Here is an 11,105-nt window from a genome sequence, read left to right on the forward strand (position 1 = left end):
TTTGAAGCTTGGTTTTAAAAACTCTAATTGTAATATCATTTTAAGAATATATGTATGAGCTTTTTTTTCTCAATTTTAAAGTATTTATAATAACTCAGCTTTTGTAAAACGTAAAAAAAAAATTAGGCCGATTTTATATTTTCTAACTAGAAAACTATAGTTATACCCGTTTTTGTATTAATTGTATTGAATCTGTAGCATGCGCAAGCAGTTATATTTTCGGATCTGATTTTTGAGTTGTCCATCTTGTGAAGATGGTGTGCGATAACGTTGAAGCGACCAAGTCATGCTGCCCCGGTGTAGCCTAGAAATTTCAAAGCATGCAATGATAAAACATCTAATTCTGCTAAATATCTACTTAATTATTACATTTATAGTGAATTAACCATATTTTAGTAGAGGACAAATGTCGATATGGTAAAATATTACTTGGGGTGTTTGCCCACATAGGAAAAATATTCTCCAATTGAAGATATCATTTTTTCTATAAAGCCTGTTGGCATTTACTTGCGCTTACATTTTGATCTATCCAAGCCCAGTTCTGCCAACATGATGAAAGGCAAAACATGTAGCGGTTTTTGGTACTTTTTTTGCGCAGTTTAGTACTTGGAGACGTTTTTAACCATAACTAGAAGTACCCAAAATGGCTGTTGGTGGGACCATGAATAGTAAGAGAATACTCTTAAGTGCATTTCAGGGTACATACGTATGTAAAATAGGCTCACATACATACAGCATACATGTTTTTCCAAAGATGTATTGGGAATCCGGTGACAGTGACGTGTACCCGCCTGTTATTAAAACTGATTAAAAAACGCAGCGCACCTCAAATACAATTTGCTACCGATTGGAAGTGCCTGTTTGTATGCTTCTATTTTTTAATTTCATAATAATTATTGCATTAATCAGTCCGCATTTAAGGCCGGCTGCCTACCTTCCGCTACGATCAAGTGACGTTTTTTGCACATTGCCAATTATACACACATACATATACTAATAGTTTGAGTTTATGTATATGTAATTATGTATGTAGTGTCTACATTTACATTCAACAAAGGAAAACAAGGAAATTCGAGTTACCAATTATGTACGATAAAAAAGGCGCTTTTGCAATTTGAATGTTTCTTAAATGCATACATATGTACGTACATTTTTTCATTAATTATTCTATAATTGTACTGTTAATTGTATTTTAGACGTGTATTATACTAACTTCGGAATACATGAATGCGAATACATATGTACATATAAAGAAGTGTGCATGTTAGTTTATTATTTTGTAAGAAGTTATTGGAAAAGGTCATACCTGCCTGAGGTTCTGTAATTCACTTCCGAGTGAATTTCAATCAAATTCGCTTTGAATTCAAATTTGCAAGGGTTGAAATACACTCGGAAGTAAATTGCAGAACCTGCCTGATAATTAGATTTCAAAGGATAAGAAACACAGAAACACAGCTCTCATGCAAACAGACAGTTGCATATACTTACATACATACATATAATCGTTTGCATTGCGCTAGCATAATTAAAGAAAAAGCTTGTATTTGATCAAGTATGTACCTAAATTATTGTGCGGTGCGCTCTGCAAACAGTTATCTACGCACGCATTACTTATGCCGGATTGCTAAAGTGCCGTGCTAAAATATCACAGTTCGTCTGCGTATGCGCGGGTGCCCGCCCGCCTGAGTTTGGCCGCCATATAAACATATGTATGTATGTATATGGATGTACATACATATATATATACATCGCAGGTACATACAGCTGTATTCTTGTATATGATATCAAATGAGCCAATTTAAAAGTTATTTACATACATATATATATCCATAGTTAATTTAAAATTTAAACTTTAAACAAAAAAAAATTATATCATGTTTTATGTAACGCTGTAGCCCTTACTCATTTAAATTAATACATGAAAGTAAAAAAAAATGCATACATACATACATATGTATATACACTTGGTGAACGTGTTCGCGTAGATGAGCATTTGAGCATGCATAATTCATGTACATATGTACATTAGACCGTACCAAAAAGAAAAGTCCCCTTCTATCCCTGACTCGGAAAGTATTTTTGCATGGTAGTTAGAAAAAAGTGTTTTTTGGTCGTACGCAGGGGTTGCATTTTTATATTTGTCGTCATATCTTTGACATTTACAGTCGGATCGTAAAAAAGACAATTTTTTTGTTCCAAAGTTCATTGTCCTCAAGTACTCTGTTCTAGTACTTACCCACGAGATCTCAGTTACTATCACCCTAACATACCACCCCAATGTCAGAAATTTAAAGCTCTCCAAAAATTATTAAACTTTTGCTAAGAATTTTTTTTTGATTTCTCTAGCAGAACTATTTAAGAAAGGAAATTTGTATTGCCGAATTTAGGTGCCACAAAAAAAACGTAAAAAGGCGACCCATTGGTTCGGCCAAAAAAAAATTTGTTCGAAACTGCTTTCCAAAAATATTTTAGACTCGAGGGTGTACGGCGAACTTTTACAAACGTACATACATATGATTAGCGTACATCACTCTCCTTACAAAAAAAATCGGTTTCCATCGGTATTATAAACTGGCAGTTCCACTTCGCAGCACCTGGGTTCAAGCCCTGGTCAAAGTAACATCGCAAAAAAAAAATTAGAAAAAAACTTTTTTCTTAACTAAGGTCGCCCCTCAGCAGGCAATGGCAAACCTCAGAGTGTATTTCTCCCATTAAAAACAGCTTCTCATAAAATACAATCGCCGTTCGGAGTCGGCGTAAAACTGTAGATCCCTCCTCTTTGTGTGACAACATCAAGGCGCACGCCACAAATCGGATGAGAAGCTCGGCCAAACACTAACATATGTGTAAGCGCCAATCTATTATTATTATTATTATTATAAAGTCTATTGCAAAATATATCCGAAAAACATTTTGATTTTCGTAAGCTGGACCGATTTGGAAAAACCTCGAAAAATCTAGGTTTTTCTTAAATAAAGTTATGTAGTTTTTTCTATAAAAATTACCTCAGAAGTTAGAAGAGTTTAAGCTTAGAAGGTCGCATAAAAGTGTTTAAAAATTTTATAAACGGAATCATAATAATGAGAATTTACAAATCGGCCCATCTCACGTAAATCTTACTAGTTTTGTGAAATATGTATGTTGGCGAAAGTCTGAAAATATAATAAATTTTGTAATTCTGGTGGAAGAACCACCAACTTTTTTTGGTGAGACACCCTAATCTACTACATATATATGTATTTTTGCTTTGGATTATGTAACACCCTTATCATGAATTTTCATTACGTGTAAACTCGTTCACATCTCGCTTTGTAGTTCACCTATCGTTACGGTGACCACATATATATTTTGAAAATGCAGGACAATTTTTCAAAAAATTTACCTACATATAATTGCGTAGTATAAAAATAACAAAAATATACTACATATATATATTCCTCGTCATTTGAATAGCGCACCCTTTTGATTTTCTTTCTTACAAAGTATGCTTGACAAAATTTTTACATGGAAGAAAATTGCGCAGCACTGTTTTTTTTTTAATTTTCAAAAATTTTTAAAATCGGATTAAGACGTAGAATATGCTATATTTTTATAAAAAATTAATAAATATTAAATAACCAAAAGGAAAGCTGTAACTAGTAAGTATTAAAAGGGTGCGCTATTCAAATAACGAGGAGTGTATATTTCTTAATTATTATTCCAATTTTAAACTTTAAACATAAATCACATTTGCTTCATTGGTATTAATCTTTTTGTATTGAATTTTACAAAATTATAAAAAGGCATTTGTAAATACATATTACATATTACTTTACACGAAATATGAACCTTTGTAAAGCAAATTTTTTAATGCAAACTTTGTGTCGTTGAACACGAACAAAATACCCATGGTTTCAATGAAGTGTTTTCAAGATTTGCTCGAAAAACGAATTTTTAGTATTTTTTTCAGTTCATCGTCAATATCACATGAAACGATCTACAGCTCGAAAAGTATTGATGGGCCCTTGCAAAAGTATATAATTTGTGCAGATTGTGTTCCGTAACATCTACATTTCTCATCATGGAAATTTCACTTTTTTCGATTTCGGTCGCTTGTAACTAATAATTTTCATCAAAATCGGCAAAGTAATATATTTTTGTAAGAGGACTGTGGGTCGCTTATGTTGATTGGATAATTTTTCATGAGATATTGACGAATAGCTCCAAAATGTACCAAAAACACGTTTTTCGAAAGATTTACGAACACGCTTGTTTGAAAAGAAAATTGGCTTAGAAAACATTTTTTTTTTCTTAAGCGATTACCACAAAATTTGTAGAACAGTGTTGTTGATATATTTGATGCTGGTCTTCATTTTCTCGTCATCCATTGCCCAAAACCGTACAAAATTTAGAACGCATTGACTGGTTGAACCTTCAAAACCAGCTTACCCATATTTAGTTATCAATTAGTTATCGACGCTGATTTTATTTCGACTAGGAAAAGTTAATTTTAAAATATCGAAGAAAATGCGGTACAAAGGCAGGACACTTGAAAGAAAAAATCAGTACATTTTGGGGGTTTTCTGTTTTGAAAAACTACGCAGGACAGACCTTTAAATAACAGTACGGTCCTGCAAAAAAACAGAACGGATGGTCACCGTACCTATCGCGTGTTGAATATTCACCAAGCGAAGTAGTTCACTTCGAATCATGTTCACACTATCGTATAACGTATTCACCTGTGAAATAATTTACACCCGCACATATAAAATCGCAAATCAATATCTAAATTTTCCGGTGAAATTTTTTACCAAATATTCATGATAAGCCAGTATATATCGTTGATGATATGTAGAAAGGCCTTGACTAACACAGTTTGCTTTTGTTTTCTGGAGAGACCAAAAATGTTATATAATTGAAATAATAAAATTTTTATTGAAAATTATTGATGGAATTTATGTTAAATATCAATACCTAACGTAATTTAAAACCATTTGATTTTTTTTTTTTATCAATTATGCAGAATTTCTGTCAGTTAAGCTTGCTATACAGTTCAATGCGAGCGTGAGCGTGAACGTTCGCAAACTTGTCTTCAAAACTTGTCGTTCACATGCGAATGCTTTGCGTACGCACACAGTTGAGTGGGAGCTTTGAAAAAAAGTTGCATATTATGCATTTTAAATTAGTTTTTATTCTATAATTCTGAAAGATATTTTAATTCTCTACCGTTTGATGTATCAACTATCAAGTTAAGTAATAACGAAAATATTGGTCAAAATAAAAAGCTCACGCTCACGCTCGCATTGAGCTGTATAGCAGGCTTTAGGTTTTTGTGAATGCGAAGTTATGAAATAAATATTTCAGTTAAGGCTTTTTTAATTAATGTAAAATCTAATATATTTTGTTTCCATATCAAAGCAAGTTAGTGGTTACTTTGAGTTACAAGTATATAATATTTGTATAACTGCCAGATAAAATTAATAAGACCGCAAACGTATTGCTTCTTCTGGTCCCACAACATCTCCGCCATAAGTTTAAAATTTATTTTCGAACAGAAAGATTTTACGGCAATTTTTTTAGACAAAAAATTACTATGAACATGATCTCATCAATCTGGATGGCCTTTGACAGAAAGCATTCCTGTCGTTTGTCTTAGATATGCCAGTACACTTACGGTGACCATATTAACCAACGTGAAATAAAGAACAATTTTTTTCAAAATAATTTTGGAATACGTACATATGTACAAATATTACCGATTAAATAAAAACCCTTAAGTGGAGTGCGATGGTTTTCATTATATTTTATAAGGCAAATTTTTATTTTTTCATATTCTCTGTTTACAAATTGACCTCTGCAAAATCCAAAGCCCATTTAAAGGGCGGTTTAAGAAATAAGGACAAGTCGCGTCCTTTATTGTGACAAAAATTATAAAGTACAGGGGGCTAAAATAAAGGACAGTTCTTTAAAATAAAGAACGGATGGTCACCGTAAGTATACTCCTTACCATTCATCCTATTTTTTGTATTTGTAGCCCGTCGCTGCTCTATTTTTGCACTATTTATTGCGTTTTATTTATTTATTTGATATTTTTTACACGAAATTACCAACACGCTATAATTCAACATAGTCATGAATTTTAGCTGCAGTGGAATTCTGACAATCGCTACGCTAAATTTTCGTCGCTAGAATTCCAAAAGCAGTAGGGCCTAAAAGTATACAACATGGAAGAGTAACACATGCGATGCGTAATCACCCAAATCTGGCAGTGCGGCGGGCATACAACTAGTTATTGCATGTTGTTAGGAGCATCTGCTATTCCCTTGGAGATTTTTGGCGATAAAAAAAAAAATTTGGAAACGGCTGCTGGTCTCGGAATTATTTACAAATCGTCGCCTGGGTAAAAGATTGTCGTATGTTAATTTCGCCAGGTTGTGGGAAATCGATTGAAGTTTGGAATGCAATTTCTCAAAAACACGAGTATAGAATTTCTCCAAAGTCTCTGAAAATGTTACTAGTTCGCTAAATTCTTAAACTATTTAATTTTTGATGTTTATTGGTAATTAGTTTTGAGTTTATCAAGGATTTTATTTAGTAAAATTTTGTCGTAAGCGGCATTTGTCCACAATTTGGCAGCCACATTGTATAAAATACGACAAAATGCGATCAAAATGTTTACTAAAGTAACGACACTTTATACTCAATATCTCGAAAACTAAAGGAGATATCCAAAAATGGAGAACGCCATTTTTAAGATATTGATTAGTTTAATATGCCTGCATTTTTACTAATTTATCGAAATTTTTTTTGTCAATATCTCGGAAACTAAATTAGATATCTAAAAACAGATAACACCAATCGAAAGACCTTATTTCAAAATATATAACTGCATCTATAACTAAAAATCGTCAAAATTGCGTTTACGACAATCTTTTACCCAGACGACGAAATGCAAATCCTCCTATACTTTTCATTTGTTCAATTAGGGCTTTTTAAAAAGCGGCATAAGTTCGCTAATTTTCTAGTTACGGTTCTATTTTTTTTGGGGATGGAAAAAACCTAATTTCGAAAAAAGTGTCAGTTGGGGCTAGGATTGCCAACATTTTCTAAGATATAGTACTTTTTCAAAGAAATTTAAAAAATATAGTACACTTCGAATGTATTTGGGCAAATCTAAAAAACAGGAACCTTGGTGTTGGAACTATATCAAGCTGGTTGCTTTTGGATATAATTCATTGGCGTATACTTGAAGCCTCAAAAAAAAAAAATTGGATCAATTTGCTGCATAAATTTTGAAACACCTGTTTATCACGTTAGTTTCTGGAGCATTTAATTTTAAGAACTTTTTAAGTATGTATTGTATTCTACAAACAATTACGAATAATTTGATACCTTAGCAAGAGGTCTGAGATCTTGAGCGTGATTTTTATTCCAAAAGGCACATTTGGAAAATACATCGAAACGATCTAAATATCTTTATAACTACTAGTCCTTATAATGTTGCATATACCTGTAAAATGCTTCAAAAAATGTTCTCTAGAAGTGTGTAAAAACTCCGATTTCTTGTAGTCAGAATATTTCGAGCGTGGTATCAAATCAATTTTTTTTTTTGACAAAGGTTCTGATAGTTGCTCTTACTTAATTGGAGCCTTCTAAATTCAATGGGGTTCCCAGTTTTGCCCCATTGCCGCCACTTTTGAAGATAGCGGAACTTGAAACTTTGCTTAAATTTGAACTATTTTATAAAAAAAACTCCCTCAGTTTTGAAGATATTTTACTAAAATTTTGCACACGCTTGAATTTTAATATTTTCTTCACTATCTCATAAAATCATCGAAATTGGTTCACTCTAAAATCTAGCTCCCATACAACTGATTTTCCAGAGACGTTGTTTTGCGTTATAACTCCTCCAATTAAACAGGTAAAAATTTAACATATAGCTCGCATACAATTTATTATTCAGATATGAAGTTAGAGTTGTAGGAGCTATACGTTTCGATAGTTTTAAGGAATAATTAAGGTAATATTAAAAAACTGTTATGTGCAAAATTTTAGTAAAACAACTTCAAAACTGAAGGAGTTATTTATAAAATAGTTAAAATTTAATCAATTTTTCAAATACCTTGAAGACCGGAGCCAATCTGGTAAAACGGGGGATGCCATTGAATTTATAACGTCCCAATTAAGCGAGTTCAAGTTTCAAAATCGTGGCTCAAAATTTACAACTTGAACAACGTAATTTGAACCCAGCTTATTCTTTTGTTTTCTATTTCATGTTTATTCCTCGTCTAACTTTTAAAGCACTTATTGAAAATGAATTACACTTATATTAATCGATTTATTAAGAGAATATGAATAAAATGACATATAAAACATAGGTGCGCCGACCAGAAAAATAATACAGTACTATATATTATAGTACGGTTGGCAACCCTAGTTAGGGTCTTCCTACATTTCATCAACGAAATGTGTGCGGTTTTTACCGCAAACCGTACCGTTACCGTTTACAAACATGCATATAAAAAAGTGCTCTATTAAATTAAAATTATAAATTATCTAAACTTTTTTATTATAATTGTCTGCTTACAGTTTCTAGTTTTACACATTATAATAATAATTATTGATCTTAAATATTTACTATATATCTTTTGTATGTAAGTTTTTGATTATTAATCATTAAAAACAAAGAAAAAAGAGAAAACGTTAAGAAGGTTTCCTTTGATTTTCTTAAGTTTTGGTAGTTTTCGTGATAGATTCTCTGATACGATACTCCCAGATTTTAGGATGGTTGACCGATGCGTTGTTATCATGGCGCCTGATCTTCTTAGTTCAGGTGGTAAAGCGAAGCTCACAAAGTTAATTCCAGCTAGCGGCAGAGAGAGTTTTTGTCAGGCAGAGTACGCCCGCTTGAGGAACCCCTGGGGTCGAATCATAACAGTCGTGAACGAGCACCTCGTCACGTAAAAATGCATCTTTCGGATTATAACAGTTTTAACGATTTAATTCTATGGGGCTTAGACTTGGCGTTACGGATTCAGCTGATTGGCGTGGAAGCGACGAGTCCTTGGCAAAGCGTCGCGCGATTCAACGAATACCTGAAACTAGGACCGCCAGATGGTAGACGTTGGTTCAGACTATCGCTTATCTCTATGGTGATGGCGTTCAATGCTGTTGTGGTGTTATGCATTTTCCGAAATCCATGATGCTGTTAGGCTAGTTTGAGGCGCTTCGTCAGGCTGGGGAGAAGTAACGCTTTCATAGGTTTTCTATTAGGAATAGGAGACAGATGGGTCTTTAAGAGTATCTTGCGTCCTTCTTCTTCCCTTTATTAAGAAGGCAAATTATGCTTACTATTTTTTACAGCTCGTGGATGATCGGGATGGACAGTGTTAAGTTTATACTCAACTCCCGCAGTCCCTCTTACAGTATTGTCAGTGTTAATGCTGGTTCACAGATAAACGAGGTCCTATAAAGTCTTTTAACAGTGGCGAAATGGTTAGGTTAGGAAGGCGTGTGTGGAATACTCCATACTTTCACTCGGTAGACTTATGTGCTTGTCCATTTTCAGTGCCCTCTTTAAGCGAATGTCAGGAGGAGACACGTACCCATAATCGAGAGAGTACATTGAAGCCATTATTCTACTGAACACATTACTGTCCCTAATGAAGTTGAGGAGATCCAAGTGCTTAAGGCACGTCGACACAGAAAGTGGTCAATCGGCTAATCCTCATCACAGCAACTTCTGCATAGATTACTTGTTGGTATTAGCCACCGTTGAAGTATTGGTGATATAGCACAGTGTCCTGTGATGACGCCGGTAAGGTCTCTTACTGCAAACCTATTGAGTTTTACTACTTCCGTCGTCTTTTTCCTACTGAGCCGCGGCCATAATAATCTCGCACAGTCTTCCCGTTTGTTCCACAAGTCACAAGGCATCAATTTTCCTAACGTGACCACTAAACGGAGCTATCCGTTTGTTCTATTGGCATCTCAGGCATATTCAGTTCAACATTGCTATGTCAGGGGACTAAGCATAGAAATATGTACGTTGATACGACTCAGTGACGCCAGAGTGGTGCGACATTCCCATTTCCCGATTTCAGAATTTTAGTTCCTAGTGGAGGATAGTGGTGTTATCTTCTTTCTATAGCATAGATATCTGCCTGGAAGACACTGCAGTCATTCGGAAGACGAAAGGACGGGTTGGTCTGCAGGTCCTTCGAGTAAAGACCGGCTCCGGTTTATTGTCCCATCTTTGATCCATCAGTGTAGATGGATAAACCTTTCTCAGCTACTGCCAGTCCTGTATGCCATTCTTCTTTAGTCGGGAACCTAATAGGTACCTTACTATTGGAACCCCAAGCAGGCGTAATGTAATCAGTGCTGGCTTCTATGTCAGCTTTGATTCCATTGGATATTACTTTTTCTTCTTCTTTTTTGGCGCTGTAACCGCCTAAGCGATTTTGGCCGAGTTCAGCAAAGCACGCCAGTGCCAACAAATGCCACATTAGCCTACCAAGTTCAAATAACTCAATTTATACTCAATTAAATACAACTTTACTCTTTTTTTACCTTCCTTTAATTAACTCGGGATGTAACTATGTAATATTGATGCGCCTAAAAGATGCAGCGATTTCTATTCTCAAGTTACATACCTGATGACAGTACGAATGGCAATTTTAATAGGGAGGTTCTAGTTTTTTAAACTATAAACTATAATTTTATTTAATTTAACCATTTTAGTTAGCGCGCCATTTTTTGACAGAAAGCGTAAAAATAAATTAATGCATCGCTAACTAAAATGTTTAATTTAATATAGAGTAAAGTTGTATTTAATTGGGTATAAATTGAGTTATTTGAACTTGGTAGGCTAATGTGGCATTCTACGGGTAAGAGGATCTGAGAAAGATACACAGTAATCGAAATTAGCTTTTCACCATGTATCACATATTGAAATTTAGTAATAAATACAAGAGTTACGAAGAAAATTGATTTTGGCCATTTTTTGGACTCGCCAGGGACGAAAGTTTTTATGAGCTTAAAATCCTCTCGAAATAACCTTTCAACCTAGGGGCGGAAGTGAGGGGAATATTTGCAAACATATTTTCGAGACCAAGTGTAATAAC

The 11,105-nt window shown here is 34.0% G+C and overlaps 1 long non-coding RNA gene across 1 annotated transcript; it reads right to left on the minus strand.

Moving 5' to 3' along the window:
- Positions 1–8,518: 8,518 nt before the first annotated feature.
- On the minus strand, positions 8,519–10,574 carry LOC118735452. The gene is made up of 2 exons (XR_004992598.1): positions 9,331–10,574; positions 8,519–9,245 (listed from the first exon to the last, which is right to left on the minus strand). It is a non-coding gene; the product is annotated as an uncharacterized LOC118735452 (long non-coding RNA).
- Positions 10,575–11,105: the final 531 nt, after the last annotated feature.

The sequence above is a fragment of the Rhagoletis pomonella genome, unplaced genomic scaffold (genome assembly GCF_013731165.1).
Source record: "Rhagoletis pomonella isolate Grant_MI unplaced genomic scaffold, Rhpom_1.0 Rhpom_scaffold_00003, whole genome shotgun sequence".
Taxonomy (NCBI): domain Eukaryota; kingdom Metazoa; phylum Arthropoda; class Insecta; order Diptera; family Tephritidae; genus Rhagoletis; species Rhagoletis pomonella.